The sequence below is a fragment of the Dendrobates tinctorius genome, unplaced genomic scaffold (genome assembly GCF_039654945.1).
Source record: "Dendrobates tinctorius isolate UK_male_01 unplaced genomic scaffold, ASM3965494v1 ptg000294l, whole genome shotgun sequence".
NCBI lineage: Eukaryota > Metazoa > Chordata > Amphibia > Anura > Dendrobatidae > Dendrobates > Dendrobates tinctorius.
This window is the reverse complement of record NW_027361961.1, coordinates 3,982,169-4,000,568: the sequence shown is the minus strand read 5'-3', so window position 1 is coordinate 4,000,568 and position 18,400 is coordinate 3,982,169. Positions and strand designations below refer to the sequence as shown.

At 51.8% G+C, this 18,400-nt stretch overlaps 1 protein-coding gene across 1 annotated transcript in view; it reads right to left on the bottom strand.

Annotated features, from left to right (window-relative positions):
• LOC141073007 (uncharacterized) overlaps positions 1-3,895 on the bottom strand; it is an 85,847-nt gene extending 81,952 nt beyond the window's left edge. The window contains exon 1 of the mRNA XM_073560289.1: positions 3,837-3,895. The gene's annotated coding sequence lies outside the window, so the exon portion shown is untranslated. The remainder of the gene's footprint in view (positions 1-3,836) is intronic.
• Positions 3,896-18,400: the final 14,505 nt, after the last annotated feature.

Sequence of the window (18,400 nt, the reverse complement as noted above, 5' to 3'; positions counted from 1 at the left end):
CCAAGGGTAACAATACCCTAAAAGTTATTGTGCAATTTGTCCTGAGTACGCTGATACCCCATATGTGGGTGTAAATGACTATTTGGGCGCATGGCAGAGCTCGGAAGGGAAGCAGCGCCATTTGACTTTTTTGGCTGGAATTGAGATCGGACACCATGTCGCCTTTGGAAAGCCCCTGATGTACCTAAACAGTGGAAACCCCCACAAGTGACCCCATTTTGGAAACTAGACCCCCTAAGGAACTTATCTAGATGTGTGGTGAGCACTTTGAACCCCCCAGTGTTTCACAGAAGTTTATAACGCCCGGGCGTGAAAATAAAAAAATCGTATTTTTTCCACAAACATGATCATTTATTCCCCAATTTTTTTTATTTTCCCAAGGGTACCAGGAGAAAATGGACCCCAAAAGTTGTTGTCCAATTTGTCCTGAGTACACCGATACCCCATATGTGGAAGAAAACTACTGTATGGGCACACGTCGGGGCTCGGAAGGGAAGTAGTGACGTTTTGGAATGCAGACTTTGATGGACTGGTCTGCAGGTGTCATGTTGCCTTTGGAGAGCCCCTGATGTACCTAAACAGTGGAAACCCCCCACAAGTGACCCCATTGTGGAAACTAGATCCCCTAAGGATCTTATCTAGATATGTGGTGAGCACTTTGAACCCCCAAGGGCCTCACACAAGTTTTTAAAGCCCGGACGTGAAAATAAAAAAATCGTGGTTTTCCACAAACATCATCTATTAGTCCCCATTTTTTTTATTTTCCCAAGGTACCAGGAGAAAATGGATCCCAAAAGTTGTTGTCCAATTTGTCCTGAGTACGCTGATAGAGAGGAGAAAACTACTGTATGTACTACACGTCGGGGCTCGAAAGGGAAGTAGTGACGTTTTGGAATGCAGACTTTAATGGAATGGTATGTGGGTGTCATGTGCGTTTGGAGAGCCCCTGATGTACCTAAACTATTGAAACTCCCCACAAGTGACCCCATTTTGGAAACTAGACCCCACATGGAACTTATCTAGATGTGTGGTGAGCACTTTGAACCCACAAGTGCTTCACAGAAGTTTATAACGCCCAGGCGTGAAAATAAAAAAAATCATTTTTTCCCACAAACATGATATTTTTGCCCCCAATTTTTTATTTTCCTAAGGGCAACAGGAGAAATTGGACCCCAAAAGTTGTTTTGCAATTTGTCCTGAGTAGGCTGACACCCCATATGTTGGGGTAAAACACTGTTTGGGCGCATGGCAGAGCTTGGAAGGGAAGGACCACCATTTGACTTATTCAACGCAGAATTGGCTGGAATTGAGATCAGACGCCATGTTGCATTTGGAGAGCCCCTGATGTGTCCAAACAGTGGAAACCCCCCAATTCTAACTCCAACCCGAACCCCAACACACCCCTAACCCTAATCTCAACCCTAGCCCTAACCCTAATGGGAAAATGGAAATAAATACTTTTTTTTATTTTATTATTTTTCCCTAACTAAGGGGGTGATAACGGGGGGTTTGATTTACTATTTATGGCGGTTTTTATATTTGGCAGCTGTCACACGCTAAAAGACGCTTTTTATTGTAAAAATAGTTTTTGCATCACCACATATTGAGAGCTATAATTTTTCCATATTTTGACCTACTGAGTCATGTGAGGTCTTATTTTTTGCGGGACGAGTTGACGTTTTTATTGGTACCATTTTCGGGCACGTGACATTTTTTGATTGCTTTTATTTTGATTTTTGGTACGCAGAATGAACAAAAACCAGTGTTTCATGAATTTCTTTTGGGGGGGTGCGTTTACACCGTTCCGCGTGCGATAAAATTGATAAAGCGGTTTTATTCTTCGGGTAAGTACGGTTACAGCGATGCCTCATTTATCTTGTATTTTTATGTTTTGGCGCTTTTATGCAATTAAAACTATTTTATATAAAAAATAATTATTTTTGCATCGCTTTATTCTGCGAGCTATAACTTTATCGCTGATGATGCTGTATGGCGGCTCGTTTTTTGCGGGACAAGATGACGTTTTCAGCGGTACCATGGATATTTATATCTGTCTTTTTGATCGCGCATTATTGCACTTTTTGTTCGGCGGTATGATAATAAAACATTTTTTGCTTCGTTTTTTATTTTTATTTTTTAAGGGGTTCGCTAAAGGGGTTAACTAGTTATAGGGCTGGTCGTTACGGACGCGGCGATACCTAATATGTGTACTTTTATTGTTTGTTTTTTTTTATTTCCAAAAAATGAATTTATTAGGGAATATTTTTTTTTTTTTAATTTAGCGATTTTTTAAAAATTATTTTTACACTTTATTTTTTTTTTTAACTTTATTAGGTTGTCTCAGGGGGGACATCACTGTCCTGTGACAGATCGCTGATCTGTCACATCACAGATCACTGTGACAGATCAGCGATCTGTCACAGGCATTGAAGAAAACTTCCTCTTGCCTGCGCTTTGCAGGCACTGAGTAAGTCAGCTCCCTGCAGGCCCCCGTCGCCATCTTGGATCTGGGGGCCTGTAGGGAAAGTGCCCCCCGCAGCAGCTCTGCATATTGGCCTGCTGTGGGGGGCTCAGGGAAGCACGGAGGGAGCCCCCTCCCTGCCGATGCTTCCCTTTAACCCCTGGTACACCGCGATCGTGTTTGATCGCGGTGTACAAGGGGTTAACGTGTCAGGGGAGGTCCGTGACCGCCATAATCAGCTGACACCCGGCCGCGATCAGCGGCGCTCACCACGTGGGCGCCGCTGATCGCTGTGACGTACTATCCCGTCCCTGGGAATTAAGTCCCAGGGCACATGGACGGGATAGTACGTCACATGGCAGTAAGGGGTTAAATCACCCCCTTTCTCCCCATTCAAAATAAAACAATACAAAAATCAAACAGACATATTTGGTATCGCCCGATCTATAAAAAAAAGCATTAACCTGATCGCCAAACGGCGTAGTGAGAAAAAAAAAGTCAAAACGCCAGAGTTACGTTTCTTTGGTCGCCGTGACATTGCATTAAAATGTAATAACAGGCGATCAAAAGAACGTGTCTGCACAAAAGTGGCATCATTAAAAGCGTCAGCCCGACACGCAAAAAATAAGCCCTCACCCGACCCGATATCACGAAAAATGGAGACGCTAGGGGTCTCAGAAAATGGCGCAATTTTTATTTATTTTTTTAGCAAACTTTGGAATTTTTTTTAGCAGTTAGTGAACCTAGCAAAAAAGGCCAACAAAAAAACAGTGGGATGGCACTTTTTTTGCAATTTCACCGCACTTGCAATTTATTTCCCATTTCCGAGTACAAGACATGGTAAAATCAGTGGTGTCCTTCAAAAGTACAACTCATCCCACAAAAAACAAGCCCTCACATGGCCATACTGACGGAAAAATAGCTATGGCTCTGGGAAGAAGGGGAGCGAAAACGCAAAACCGGAAAAATGGTCTGGTCATTAAGGGGTTAAATATTGAGAAATAAATTAAAATATACCTAAAATTGTATTGGATAGTTTAACAAATGTTTAGTAAGTAGAGTAGGGTCCGGCCAAAAGAGTCGACCGCGTGGTCGTGGAGGATTAACAGATCTTTTGGCCAAAACAAAAGCTGCTGGCTGTATGTGGGGTGGTGAGGACACGGTGCAGAAGTGGAGTTCCCAAGACAGGGCGGTGGGACTGTGGAAGGTTCGCAGGGAGGAGTCTTAAGGGAGCCCCGAAATTCCTAGTGGCAGCCCTGGTTTAGGGTTATTGTACCAATTACCATGGCACAGAAGAAAGCCAGAGATCGCACCGGGAGAGATCTGCGGGATCCAATCACTTCATGGGGGAACTGTACTTTCTGCCAAACATTACCTGATATTAAGGTGTCATCTCCAGCACCTACCTCCACCCGCAGAGCCGCACTCCACATATATGGCCGCTCTGTGCGCACAGGACCTGGGATGAGGTCACAGGAGGGGAGGAGTCAGGGGTCACATGATCAGGGGCCTCAGTGCATGCAGGACTCTGCTGTGCTGGTTGTCATGGTGCTGGATGAGGGGAAGTTTCTGTGTGGGGTCAGGAGGGGTTTACAGGGTGGATGTAGCAGAGCTGTGTGTGTATGAAGTGTACGGAGCAGAGCCGTGTGTGTACGAGGTGTACGGAGCAGAGCCGTGTGTGTACGAGGTGTACGGAGCAGAGCCGCGTGTGTACGAGGTGTACGGAGCAGAGCCATGTGTGTACGAGGTGTACGGAGCAGAGCCACACGTGTACGAGGTGTACGGAGCGGAGCCGTGTGTGTACGAGATGTACGGAGCGGAGCCGTGTGTGTACGAGGTGTACGGAGCGGAGCCACACGTGTACGAGGTGTACGGAGCGGAGCCGCGTGTGTACGAGGTGTACGGAGCGGAGCCGCGTGTGTACGAGATGTACGGAGCGGAGCCGCGTGTGTACGAGGTGTACGGAGCGGAGCCCTGTGTGTACGAGGTGTACGGAGCGGAGCCACACGTGTACGAGGTGTACGGAGCGGAGCCGCGTGTGTACGAGGTGTACGGAGCAGAGCCACACGTGTACGAGGTGTACGGAGCGGAGCCGCGTGTGTACGAGGTGTACGGAGCGGAGCCGCGTGTGTACGAGGTGTACGGAGCGGAGCCGTGTGTACGAGGTGTACGGAGCGGAGCCGTGTGTACGAGGTGTACGGAGCGGAGCCGTGTGTACGAGGTGTACGGAGCGGAGCCACACGTGTACGAGGTGTACGGAGCGGAGCCCTGTGTGTACGAGGTGTACGGAGCAGAGCCACACGTGTACGAGGTGTACGGAGCGGAGCCGCGTGTGTACGAGGTGTACGGAGCGGAGCCGCGTGTGTACGAGATGTACGGAGCGGAGCCGCGTGTGTACGAGGTGTACGGAGCGGAGCCCTGTGTGTACGAGGTGTACGGAGCGGAGCCGTGTGTGTACGAGGTGTACGGAGCAGAGCCGTGTGTGTACGAGGTGTACGGAGCGGAGCCGCGTGTGTACGAGATGTACGGAGCGGAGCCGCGTGTGTACGAGGTGTACGGAGCGGAGCCCTGTGTGTACGAGGTGTACGGAGCGGAGCCGTGTGTGTACGAGGTGTACGGAGCGGAGCCGCGTGTGTACGAGATGTACGGAGCGGAGCCGCGTGTGTACGAGGTGTACGGAGCAGAGCCGCGTGTGTACGAGGTGTACGGAGCGGAGCCGTGTGTGTACGAGGTGTACGGAGCAGAGCCACACGTGTACGAGGTGTACGGAGCGGAGCCCTGTGTGTACGAGGTGTACGGAGCGGAGCCGTGTGTGTACGAGGTGTACGGAGCAGAGCCACACGTGTACGAGGTGTACGGAGCGGAGCCGCGTGTGTACGAGGTGTACGGAGCGGAGCCGCGTGTGTACGAGATGTACGGAGCGGAGCCGCGTGTGTACGAGGTGTACGGAGCGGAGCCGTGTGTGTACGAGGTGTACGGAGCGGAGCCGTGTGTGTACGAGGTGTACGGAGCGGAGCCGCGTGTGTACGAGGTGTACGGAGAGGAGCCGTGTGTGTGCGAGGTGTACGGAGCGGAGCCGCGTGTGTACGAGGTGTACGGAGCAGAGCCGTGTGTGTACGAGGTGTACGGAGCGGAGCCGTGTGTGTACGAGGTGTACGGAGCGGAGCCGCGTGTGTACGAGGTGTACGGAGAGGAGCCGTGTGTGTGCGAGGTGTACGGAGCAGAGCCGTGTGTGTACGAGGTGTACGGAGCGGAGCCGCGTGTGTACGAGGTGTACGGAGAGGAGCCGAGTGTGTACGAGGTGTACGGAGCAGAGCCGTGTGTGTACGAGGTGTACGGAGCGGAGCCGCGTGTGTACGAGGTGTACGGAGAGGAGCCGAGTGTGTACGAGGTGTACGGAGCAGAGCCGTGTGTGTACGAGGTATGGAGCAGAGCGGTGTGTGTACGAGGTGTACGGAGCGGAGCCGCGGGTGTACGGAGCGGAGCCGTGTGTGTACGAGGTGTACGGAGCGGAGCCGCGTGTGTACGAGGTGTACGGAGAGGAGCCGTGTGTGTACGAGGTGTACAGAGCGGAGCCACGTGTGTACGAGGTGTACGGAGCGGAGCCGCGTGTGTACGAGGTGTACAGAGCGGAGCCACGTGTGTACGAGGTGTACGGAGCGGAGCCGTGTGTGTGCGAGGTGTACGGAGCGGAGCCGTGTGTGTGCGAGGTGTACGGAGCGGAGCCTTGTGTGTACGAGGTGTACGGAGCAGAGCAATGTGTGTACGAGGTGTACGGAGCGGAGCCGTGTGTGTACGAGGTGTACGGAGCGGAGCCGTGTGTGTATGAGGTGTACGGAGCAGAGCAATGTGTGTACGAGGTGTACGGAGCGGAGCCGTGTGTGTGCGAGGTGTACGGAGCGGAGCCGTGTGTGTGCGAGGTGTACGGAGCGGAGCCTTGTGTGTACGAGGTGTACGGAGCAGAGCAATGTGTGTACGAGGTGTACGAAGTGGAGCCGTGTGTGTGCGAGGTGTACGGAGCGGAGCCGTGTGTGTACGAGGTGTACGGAGCGGAGCCGTGTGTGTACGAGGTGTACGGAGCAGAGCAATGTGTGTACGAGGTGTACGGAGCGGAGCCGTGTGTGTGCGAGGTGTACGGAGCGGAGCCGTGTGTGTGCGAGGTGTACGGAGCAGAGCCGTATGTGTACGAGGTGTACGGAGCGGAGCCGCGTGTGTACGAGGTGTACGGAGCGGAGCCGTGTGTGTACGAGGTGTACGGAGCAGAGCAATGTGTGTAGCAGGTGTACGGAGCGGAGCCGTGTGTACGAGGTGTACGGAGCGGAGCCGTGTGTGTACGAGGTGTACGGAGCGGAGCCGCGTGTGTACGAGGTGTACGGAGCGGAGCCGCGTGTGTACGAGGTGTACGGAGCGGAGCCGCGTGTGTACGAGGTGTACGGAGCAGAGCAATGTGTGTACGAGGTGTACGGAGCGGAGCCGTGTGTGTGCGAGGTGTACGGAGCGGAGCCGTGTGTGTGCGAGGTGTACGGAGCGGAGCCTTGTGTGTACAAGGTGTACGGAGCAGAGCAATGTGTGTACGAGGTGTACGGAGCGGAGCCGTGTGTGTACGAGGTGTACGGAGCGGAGCCGCGTGTGTACGAGGTGTACGGAGCGGAGCCGTGTGTGTACGAGGTGTACGGAGCAGAGCAATGTGTGTACGAGGTGTACGGAGCGGAGCCGTGTGTACGAGGTGTACGGAGCGGAGCCGTGTGTGTACGAGGTGTACGGAGCGGAGCCGCGTGTGTACGAGGTGGACGGAGAGGAGCCGCGTGTGTACGATGTATATAGAGCGGAGCCGCGTGTGTACGAGGTGTACGGAGCGGAGCCGCGTGTGTACGAGGTGTACGGAGCGGAGCCGCGTGTGTACGAGGTGTACGGAGCGGAGCCGCGTGTGTACGAGGTGTGGAGCAGAGCGGTGTGTGTACGAGGTGTACGGAGCGGAGCCGCGGGTGTACGGAGCGGAGCCGTGTGTGTACGAGGTGTACGGAGCGGAGCCGCGTGTGTACGAGGTGTACGGAGAGGAGCCGTGTGTGTACGAGGTATGGAGCAGAGCGGTGTGTGTACGAGGTGTACGGAGCGGAGCCGCGGGTGTACGGAGCGGAGCCGTGTGTGTACGAGGTGTACGGAGCGGAGCCGCGTGTGTACGAGGTGTACGGAGAGGAGCCGTGTGTGTACGAGGTGTACGGAGCGGAGCCGCGTGTGTACGAGGTGTACGGAGCGGAGCCGTGTGTGTACGAGGTGTACGGAGCAGAGCAATGTGTGTACGAGGTGTACGGAGCGGAGCCGTGTGTACGAGGTGTACGGAGCGGAGCCGTGTGTGTACGAGGTGTACGGAGCGGAGCCGCGTGTGTACGAGGTGGACGGAGAGGAGCAGCGTGTGTACGATGTATATAGAGCGGAGCCGCGTGTGTACGAGGTGTACGGAGCGGAGCCGCGTGTGTACGAGGTGTACGGAGCGGAGCCGCGTGTGTACGAGGTGTACGGAGCGGAGCCGCATGTGTACGAGGTGTACGGAGCAGAGCCGTGTGTGTACGAGGTATGGAGCAGAGCGGTGTGTGTACGAGGTGTACGGAGCGGAGCCGCGGGTGTACGGAGCGGAGCCGTGTGTGTACGAGGTGTACGGAGCGGAGCCGCGTGTGTACGAGGTGTACGGAGAGGAGCCGTGTGTGTACGAGGTGTACGGAGCGGAGCGGTGTGTGTACGAGGTGTACGGAGCGGAGCCTCGTGTGTACGAGGTGTACGGAGCGGAGCCGCGTGTGTACGAGGTGTACGGAGCGGAGCCATGTGTGTACGAGGTGTACGGAGCGGAGCCGTGTGTGTACGAGGTGTACGGAGCGGAGCCGTGTGTGTACGAGGTGTACGGAGCGGAGCCGTGTGTGTACGGAGTGGAGCCACGTGCATACGAGGTGTACGGAGAGGAGCGGTGTGTGTACGAGGTGTACAGAGAGGAGCGGTGTGTGTTCGAGGTGTACGGAGCGGAGCAGTGTGTGTACGAGGTGTACGGAGCGGAGCCGTGTGTGTACGAGGTGTACGGAGCGGAGCCATGTGTGTACGAGGTGTACGGAGCGGAGCCGCGTGTGTACGAGGTGTACGGAGCAGAGCAGTGTGTGTATGAGGTGTACGGAGCGGAGCAGTGTGTGTACGAGGTGTACGGAGCGGAGCCGCGTGTGTACGAGGTGTACGGAGCGGAGCCGTGTGTGTACGGAGTGGAGCCACGTGCATACGAGGTGTACGGAGAGGAGCGGTGTGTGTACGAGGTGTACAGAGAGGAGTGGTGTGTGTACGAGGTGTACGGAGCGGAGCCACGTGCGTACGAGGTGTACGGAGAGGAGCGGTGTGTGTACGAGGTGTACGGAGCGGAGCCGTGTGTGTACGAGGTGTACGGAGCGGAGCCGCGTGTGTACGAGGTGTACGGAGCGGAGCCGTGTGTGTACGGAGTGGAGCCACGTGCATACGAGGTGTACGGAGAGGAGCGGTGTGTGTACGAGGTGTACAGAGAGGAGTGGTGTGTGTACGAGGTGTACGGAGCGGAGCCACGTGCGTACGAGGTGTACGGAGAGGAGCGGTGTGTGTACGAGGTGTACGGAGCGGAGCCGTGTGTGTACGAGGTGTACGGAGTGGAGCCATGTGCGTACGAGGTGTACGGAGCGGAGCCGCGTGTGTACGAGGTGTACGGAGCGGAGCCGTGTGTGTACGAGGTGTACGGAGCAGAGCAATGTGTGTACGAGGTGTACGGAGCGGAGCCGCGTGTGTACGAGGTGTACGGAGCAGAGCCGTGTGTGTACGAGGTATGGAGCAGAGCGGTGTGTGTACGAGGTGTACGGAGCGGAGCCGCGGGTGTACGGAGCGGAGCCGTGTGTGTACGAGGTGTACGGAGCGGAGCCGCGTGTGTACGAGGTGTACGGAGAGGAGCCGTGTGTGTACGAGGTGTACGGAGCGGAGCCGCGTGTGTACGAGGTGTACGGAGCGGAGCCGTGTGTGTACGAGGTGTACGGAGCAGAGCAATGTGTGTACGAGGTGTACGGAGCGGAGCCGTGTGTACGAGGTGTACGGAGCGGAGCCGTGTGTGTACGAGGTGTACGGAGCGGAGCCGCGTGTGTACGAGGTGGACGGAGAGGAGCCGCGTGTGTACGATGTATATAGAGCAGAGCCGCGTGTGTACGAGGTGTACGGAGCGGAGCCGCGTGTGTACGAGGTGTACGGAGCGGAGCCGCGTGTGTACGAGGTGTACGGAGCGGAGCCGCATGTGTACGAGGTGTACGGAGCAGAGCCGTGTGTGTACGAGGTATGGAGCAGAGCCGTGTGTGTACGAGGTGTACGGAGCGGAGCCGCGGGTGTACGGAGCGGAGCCGTGTGTGTACGATGTGTACGGAGCGGAGCCGCGTGTGTACGAGGTGTACGGAGAGGAGCCGTGTGTGTACGAGGTGTACGGAGCGGAGCGGTGTGTGTACGAGGTGTACGGAGCGGAGCCGCGTGTGTACGAGGTGTACGGAGCGGAGCCGCGTGTGTACGAGGTGTACGGAGCGGAGCCATGTGTGTACGAGGTGTACGGAGCGGAGCCGTGTGTGTACGAGGTGTACGGAGCGGAGCCGTGTGTGTACGAGGTGTACGGAGCGGAGCCGTGTGTGTACGAGGTGTACGGAGCGGAGCCGTGTGTGTACGGAGTGGAGCCACGTGCATACGAGGTGTACGGAGAGGAGCGGTGTGTGTACGAGGTGTACAGAGAGGAGCGGTGTGTGTACGAGGTGTACGGAGCGGAGCCGTGTGTGTACGAGGTGTACGGAGCGGAGCCGTGTGTGTACGAGGTGTACGGAGCGGAGCCGTGTGTGTACGAGGTGTACGGAGCGGAGCCGTGTGTGTGCGAGGTGTACGGAGCAGAGCCGTATGTGTACGAGGTGTACGGAGCGGAGCCGCGTGTGTACGAGGTGTACGGAGCGGAGCCGTGTGTGTACGAGGTGTACGGAGCAGAGCAATGTGTGTAGCAGGTGTACGGAGCGGAGCCGTGTGTACGAGGTGTACGGAGCGGAGCCGTGTGTGTACGAGGTGTACGGAGCGGAGCCGCGTGTGTACGAGGTGGACGGAGAGGAGCCGCGTGTGTACGATGTATATAGAGCGGAGCCGCGTGTGTACGAGGTGTACGGAGCGGAGCCGCGTGTGTACGAGGTGTACGGAGCGGAGCCGCGTGTGTACGAGGTTTACGGAGCAGAGCAATGTGTGTACGAGGTGTACGGAGCGGAGCCGTGTGTGTGCGAGGTGTACGGAGCGGAGCCGTGTGTGTGCGAGGTGTACGGAGCGGAGCCTTGTGTGTACAAGGTGTACGGAGCAGAGCAATGTGTGTACGAGGTGTACGGAGCGGAGCCGTGTGTGTACGAGGTGTACGGAGCGGAGCCGCGTGTGTACGAGGTGTACGGAGCGGAGCCGTGTGTGTACGAGGTGTACGGAGCAGAGCAATGTGTGTACGAGGTGTACGGAGCGGAGCCGTGTGTACGAGGTGTACGGAGCGGAGCCGTGTGTGTACGAGGTGTACGGAGCGGAGCCGCGTGTGTACGAGGTGGACGGAGAGGAGCCGCGTGTGTACGATGTATATAGAGCGGAGCCGCGTGTGTACGAGGTGTACGGAGCGGAGCCGCGTGTGTACGAGGTGTATGGAGCGGAGCCGCGTGTGTACGAGGTGTACGGAGCGGAGCCGCGTGTGTACGAGGTGTACGGAGCAGAGCCGTGTGTGTACGAGGTATGGAGCAGAGCGGTGTGTGTACGAGGTGTACGGAGCGGAGCCGCGGGTGTACGGAGCGGAGCCGTGTGTGTACGAGGTGTACGGAGCGGAGCCGCGTGTGTACGAGGTGTACGGAGAGGAGCCGTGTGTGTACGAGGTGTACGGAGCGGAGCCGCGTGTGTACGAGGTGTACGGAGCGGAGCCGTGTGTGTACGAGGTGTACGGAGCAGAGCAATGTGTGTACGAGGTGTACGGAGCGGAGCCGTGTGTACGAGGTGTACGGAGCGGAGCCGTGTGTGTACGAGGTGTACGGAGCGGAGCCGCGTGTGTACGAGGTGGACGGAGAGGAGCCGCGTGTGTACGATGTATATAGAGCGGAGCCGCGTGTGTACGAGGTGTACGGAGCGGAGCCGCGTGTGTACGAGGTGTACGGAGCGGAGCCGCGTGTGTACGAGGTGTACGGAGCGGAGCCGCATGTGTACGAGGTGTACGGAGCAGAGCCGTGTGTGTACGAGGTATGGAGCAGAGCCGTGTGTGTACGAGGTGTACGGAGCGGAGCCGCGGGTGTACGGAGCGGAGCCGTGTGTGTACGAGGTGTACGGAGCGGAGCCGCGTGTGTACGAGGTGTACGGAGAGGAGCCGTGTGTGTACGAGGTGTACGGAGCGGAGCGGTGTGTGTACGAGGTGTACGGAGCGGAGCCGCGTGTGTACGAGGTGTACGGAGCGGAGCCGCGTGTGTACGAGGTGTACGGAGCGGAGCCATGTGTGTACGAGGTGTACGGAGCGGAGCCGTGTGTGTACGAGGTGTACGGAGCGGAGCCGTGTGTGTACGAGGTGTACGGAGCGGAGCCGTGTGTGTACGAGGTGTACGGAGCGGAGCCGTGTGTGTACGGAGTGGAGCCACGTGCATACGAGGTGTACGGAGAGGAGCGGTGTGTGTACGAGGTGTACAGAGAGGAGCGGTGTGTGTACGAGGTGTACGGAGCGGAGCCGTGTGTGTACGAGGTGTACGGAGCGGAGCCGTGTGTGTACGAGGTGTACGGAGCGGAGCCGTGTGTGTACGAGGTGTACGGAGCGGAGCCGCGTGTGTACGAGGTGTACGGAGCGGAGCAGTGTGTGTATGAGGTGTACGGAGCGGAGCAGTGTGTGTACGAGGTGTACGGAGCGGAGCCGCGTGTGTACGAGGTGTACGGAGCGGAGCCGTGTGTGTACGGAGTGGAGCCACGTGCATACGAGGTGTACGGAGAGGAGCGGTGTGTGTACGAGGTGTACAGAGAGGAGCGGTGTGTGTACGAGGTGTACGGAGCGGAGCCACGTGCGTACGAGGTGTACGGAGAGGAGCGGTGTGTGTACGAGGTGTACGGAGCGGAGCCGTGTGTGTACGAGGTGTACGGAGTGGAGCCACGTGCGTACGAGGTGTACGGAGAGGAGCGGTGTGTGTACGAGGTGTACGGAGCGGAGCCGTGTGTGTACGAGGTGTACGGAGCGGAGCCGTGTGTGTACGAGGTGTACGGAGCGGAGCCGCGTGTGTACGAGGTGTACGGAGCGGAGCAGTGTGTGTATGAGGTGTACGGAGCGGAGCAGTGTGTGTACGAGGTGTACGGAGCGGAGCCGCGTGTGTACGAGGTGTACGGAGCGGAGCCGTGTGTGTATGAGGTGTACGGAGCGGAGCAGTGTGTGTACGAGGTGTACGGAGCGGAGCCGTGTGTGTACGAAGTGTACGGAGCGGAGCCGTGTGCAAATGCCAGAAGGGCCTGTCTGGTCATGGGCTGCTTTGGCTGCTACATTGTTAACAGAATTGGTGTTCTCGAGACACCCGTACTGTTAAGAGTTGTGACAGAGCACAAAGTCACCAAATATCCATTACTTATCCCATCAGGTCACGGGAATCATCAATATTAGTAATGTAGTCAATCTTCCTTTCCTCCATCCAAGGTAATATTAGCAATATACAGTATTTCATCTGGTGCTTGGGGACGGGAATAACATGGGCCTGTGTGATTTCAAAAGCCAGGGCTGAATTTCAGGCCCAGTCCGTACCTGGTACGAGGTGTACGGAGCAGAGCTGTGTGTGTACGAGGAGTATAGCTGCAGCATAATGTATATACAGAAGTCACGATATCACATGTATAATATATATAGACTGCTGTGTATAGCCACAGTATCACCTATATAATGTATATACAGCGGTCACAGCATCACCTATATAATGTATATATAGCAGTCACAGTATCACCTGTATAATGTATATAGACTGCTGTGTATAGCCACAGTATCACCTATATAATGCATACTAGTAGAACACCCGCGGCTTCGCTCACAGAAAATATGTTAAATTGTTGGTTATGGTAGCTAAAATAAATTTTCAGTGTCACCCTGAAATTGACATTTTCAGAGGGCTACAGTAAAGTTTTTCTCCACTTTAAATTTTTGTTATTTTGGCATTTTACTAATTTGTCGTACCTGATGTGAACAACTTTTTTTTTAAATTTCAACATTTTTATTGATTTTACATATTCATTTCATATCATGTAGTATAAACTATTACAACTATTTTTTAACTATTTTTGTAATCAAAAATGAAAATTTATGCACCTTACACAAACATATAAAACATTTACACCCAATTAACAACATAGTGTACCCCTTCCCCCCTCCAGTGTAATCAATAAGTAGTTCACGGACAAAAGAGTAAAATTGGTTTACAGTTAAAGCGCAGGAGCGACTGATGAATACTCTCATCCTGCTCTCACTGTTATGAGCGGCAGCAGGTGTCGGATGATGGGAGCTGTAGTGGTCCTTATTTCTGCAGTGTGTTTTTTCCCCTCTTTTTTCTGTTTAAACACTCTGTTTTAGTGCAGAGCCGCTACTCTGTTTCCTGCTTTTTATGCTAGTTTTGGTCCACGGAGTGATCCTACTTTGAGGGGCTTCTTTTGTATTTAGCACTATATTTCGGTGCACACATATAGCCACTTTTAATCATACCACAAAAATAGATGCATTCTCTTCATTTCAGCCATCTGGTTTTATAACACTCTTTAGTCTCTAAATACAGTGAATCGCAGTACAATCCTCCTTTCATTCTTTTTCAGGCAACTTACTATTCCGCTGAGCAGAGGCATAGCTAGGGGTTTAGCTCAGGGGGGGCGAAACATCTGAGTATGCCCCTAACCAAGAAACCCTGATTACAACTATAGTGGGGCACCCTAATTTTCGGCATAGGGGAACCTCTGCTGATGACCATGGTATTACTGAAAATAAATGTCTATAAAAAAACCACACTGTTATTACCACCATATGGTGCTAGATACCACTACTGCAGAACATATAAGAGATCACAGTACAGTTATAGCTGGTAAATAACAGCTGACGTTCTTTCTGATGGGGCCGTTCACTTTTTCCATCTTTTTCATCCGGTCCAGACCGACACGACAAGTTCTCCAGCCAGGACTTCTCTGTAGATATTACAACAAAGACACATATGATTTCTTACATTTCCAGCACTGTTCCCATCTATTCCCAACCTGCACAGCCTCCTCATCCTACTAATACCTCAATAATGAGCCACTGCTTTTCCTGTAGATCCATTTTCAATTCTTTTGCTTTCCCCATGACTCATAATCCAGAAACGTCAGTGGCTGGATGAAAGATGCAAGAGTCTGTCTGGATCCCAGGAACTCACTCAGCTTTTATGCACACACACTAATTACAAGCAAACAGGTCACAGGTGAGGATGCTACCTTTAGTAGCCATTCCAACCCATTTGTGTCAACTTCTGTGCATGTTATCAGGCCAAAATCACCAGGGTATGTGAACTTTTGATCAGGGTCATTTGGATATTTTGGGTTGTCATTATGATTTAAAAAGAGAAAACACAGTCGTTTGACAATAAATGGCTTCACCCAAACACTAACCATGAGTGGAGAAAAAGTTTTGGTGTTATCATTCATATTCTCTGAAAAAAAGGCCAAGAAAGCAAAAATTCTGTGGGGGTATGTAAACTTTTGAGCACAACTGGCCCCAACAGTTGTCATCACACTGTATAATGGCGTCCACATTAGCTCCCAAACTGTATAATGGCCTCAATAATAGTTCTCACACTGTATAATGGTCCAAACATTAGCTCCCATGCTGTATAATGGCCCCCACATTAGCTCCCATGCTGTATAATGGCCTCAATAATAGTTCTCATACTGTATCATGGTCCAAACATTAGCTCCCATGCTGTATAATGGCCCCCACATTAGCTCCCATGCTGTATAATGGTCCCCACATTAGCTCCCACGCTGTATAATGGCCCCCACATTAGCTCCCACGCTGTATAATGGCCCCCACATTAGCTCCCACGCTGTATAATGGTCCCCACATTAGCTCCCATGCTGTATAATGGTCCCCACATTAGCTCCCACGCTGTATAATGGCCCCCACATTAGCTCCCACGCTGTATAATGGCCCCCACATTAGCTCCCACGCTGTATAATGGTCCCCACATTAGCTCCCATGCTGTATAATGGTCCCCACATTAGCTCCCAAACTGTATAATGGCCTCAACAATAGTTCTCACACTGTATAATGGTCCCCACATTAGCTCCCACTCTGTATAATGGTCCCCACATTATCTCCCATGCTGTATAATGGTCCCCACATTAGCTCCCACGCTGTATAATGGTCCCCACATTAGCTCCCACGCTCTATAATGGTCCCCACATTAGCTCCCATGCTGTGTAATGGCCCCCACACTATGAGTGCCCCAGAAATTTTATTCACATTGGACTAATTTGATTGTGAATATAATGTTGCATACCTCTCTCGAATGCTTAGTTCTACTTATATTAACATTTAATAATGTCCCGAGACCCCCCATGTACAGTAATAATGGCTCATGAGTCCCCCCATGTACAGTAATAGTGGCCCCAGTATCGGTGATGTGAACAGGTGGTCATGTGACCAGAGGTATGCAACTTGCAGTCATGTGTCCACTATACTCTTTCTTAGGCCGGTTTCACACGTCAGTGGCTCCGGTACGTGTGGTGACGGTTTTCTCACGTACCAGAGACACTGACACACGTAGACACATTCAAATGAATGGGTCTATGCAGATGTCGGAGTGTTTTCACGGCCCGCAACAAGTGCAAATGGAGAACAGTGTACACTGTCCTCCGTGAGCCCAGACGGCCGTCGGGGAAGAAGCGGCTACTGTAAGCCGCTGTTTCCCTGCATGTGGTGACGTCACTGAGCCTGTGCATGCTGCTTCCCATTCATTCCCCAGTAGTTTACAGCCCGAGAGGTTGCATTAGGACCGCTCCGGCTGTAAACTCATTATCCCCAGATATGGATTTACGCCCTGGGACTTGACTGAGCGCCGGACAGGTATTCTATATTGTTGGTTTGTGCTTTTATTTTTTTAAAGGTGATCAATGGCTTCCAGATGGGATTAGCAGTGTACTAAAGATGGGAAAAATGTGTGTTGTATTATTTCATTAAAAGACTTTATTCTTAATGTGTGTGTATTTAATTAATCCTTTACTTACTATAGCATTACAACACCCATTTTTCGGACTTATATAATATAATTGGCTGAAAAAATGAAGAGATCCAGCAGAAAAAAATTAAAATATCATATTTTATTGATATACATTAAAAGAATGATAAAATTAACAAAAATGCTCAGTAGGAGGCACTCAAACGCAAAAATAACAATAGAGTCACAAAGCAAATGCAGCTGTCCATAGAAAAAGTAGATCCTCAGGTAAAGTAATTAAATATAAGCTGTTTATAATAATTGGAGTGCACAACATCCAAATATAGGCAATATATCTAATAGAAAAAATGGACTTACAATTATGATCACAACAGTAACATGACAGCAATATCTAAGTACATGTGATTGTAAGAACCCTATACCTCAATTCAATGTGGCAAAAAGATAAGTAAATCAAAGGTGACTTTACTAGAAATGTAAGGACATTAGTGACTACAGATGGCGTGACCTCTTCCACCACAACGCGCGTTTCGCACCAGCTTCTTCCAGGGGCGTGTCTAAGATGTGGGCGGTGTATGCTTAAATATCCCAGAGCACCAATCAAAGAGCGCGATAAAAGCGTGAATTGCCTTGTGACATCTCTTAATAACATTAATGGCGCGTGCCCAGATCTGCACCGCCGCATGAACGCCACTTCTAGTGACGCGCTCCCTTTGACCGCAAGCTGGAACGCAAGAGGCACAATAATGGAGCACTCCCGGAAATGAACGGCGATACTGAAACTGCGCAGGCGTTCAGTCAGTCAGAGACATAATAACGGCAAAAGAAGTGTAAAAACTAGTATAATGTGAACCGATCGCCATTATAAAAAAAAGGCGTTTCAGAAAAAAAACTCCAAATGGGATTTTTATATAATATATAAGGTGCACAAATTTATATTGTATAAAAAAGGTAAAATAAATAGTGCTTTAATAAGACAGATCGTCTTGTATCAAAATTTATTGAATAGACTATAAAGTGCAAACTGTGCTTAAAGTGCATACAAATAAGAGCATTATAGAAGCCATTAATTTAAGAATTATAAATATATATAAATAACTAGAGATGACCAATTACCAATTATCTAATCACGCTCAAAACCAATCCTCCTACATAGCCCTGGAGGGGAAAGCGAAAAAGGAAGAAAATCAGTGCAACCACCGATCCATGGAATGACAATTACCTAAGCATGCTCCAGACCAATTATCTTCAATAATCCCATAGGAAAAAAAAACAAGAAAATGCCATGCAACCAAACATCAATCAACATGTAAATTATATAATACATACTAATATACAATATATCAAAACAGGTTACAGTGCAAAAAAGTAAATCATATCAAAATACAATTATCTTAGCATGCTATATAAACCTATATCGAACTCTAGAGTATAATGCCCAAAATTCAGACTCAAACAAATAGTATTAGTGAAAAAATGTATACAATTTTTATTGAAACATGTACATAATCAACTGTATTAAAAATACAACAATATGATCAGGTGGCAGAGATGACACAAAAAGAGGACAGACAACAGCGTCAGTAAAATATAACGCCTTGGTCCACAAAGCGACCAAAAAACCCCTTAGCGCAATATTAAACTCATTAAAAGATTTTTATGTCACAGTTCCCTCAGTCTAAACTCTAATGATGGGATACAAGACAAC